The sequence below is a fragment of the Meleagris gallopavo genome, unplaced genomic scaffold, assembly GCF_000146605.3.
Source record: "Meleagris gallopavo isolate NT-WF06-2002-E0010 breed Aviagen turkey brand Nicholas breeding stock unplaced genomic scaffold, Turkey_5.1 ChrUn_random_7180001869655, whole genome shotgun sequence".
NCBI classification, from domain to species: domain Eukaryota; kingdom Metazoa; phylum Chordata; class Aves; order Galliformes; family Phasianidae; genus Meleagris; species Meleagris gallopavo.
In genome coordinates this window covers 1-591 of record NW_011134618.1, presented here as the reverse complement: position 1 = coordinate 591, position 591 = coordinate 1, and the positions used below count along the sequence as shown (strand labels likewise).

Sequence of the window (591 nt, the reverse complement as noted above, 5' to 3'; positions counted from 1 at the left end):
CCCATTTCTTTATAGGGCCAACCCGGCAGCGTCGGCATGAAGGGCGAAAGCGGCGACTTCGGCCCTCAGGTGACCCCACAAAAACCCCAAATCCTCCCCTCCAGCCCACCCTATAGGGGCGCTTCGTTAGCGGCGCTTATAGGGTCCGCCTTAACGAACCCCGCGTCCCCTATAGGGACCCCGAGGACCGCAGGGGCTGAGCGGACCGCCAGGAAAACCCGGAAGGAGGGTGAGAGTTTATGGGGTCGGGGTGATTTATGGGGTTGGCGGGCGGGGTTATGGGATGTGGACCCTATAGAGGAGGGGAGATCCTATAGAGGGGAGGTGACCCTATAGGGGTGACCCTACAGAGGGGGGGAGGTCCTATAGAGGAGGGGCGACCCTATAGAGGAGGAATGACCCTATAGAGAGGGGGTGATCCTATAGAGGGGGGGTGACCCCGGCCCGCACCCTATAGATTTGTTTCTATAGGGTTTCTTCTCTGTCGGCACTTATAGGGTCGGCCGGGAGCGGACGGAGCGCGGGGGCTGCCTGGAGATCCTGGTGTGAAGGTATGGGGTGACCCTATAGGGGTGGGGAACCTATGGGGGT

The 591-nt window shown here is 60.9% G+C and overlaps 1 long non-coding RNA gene across 1 annotated transcript; it reads left to right on the top strand.

The window, feature by feature from the left end:
• The first annotated feature begins 14 nt into the window (after window positions 1-14).
• Window positions 15-556, top strand: LOC104916100. The gene is made up of 3 exons (XR_796530.2): window positions 15-69; window positions 176-229; window positions 498-556. It is a non-coding gene; the product is annotated as an uncharacterized LOC104916100 (long non-coding RNA).
• The last annotated feature ends 35 nt before the right edge of the window (window positions 557-591 follow it).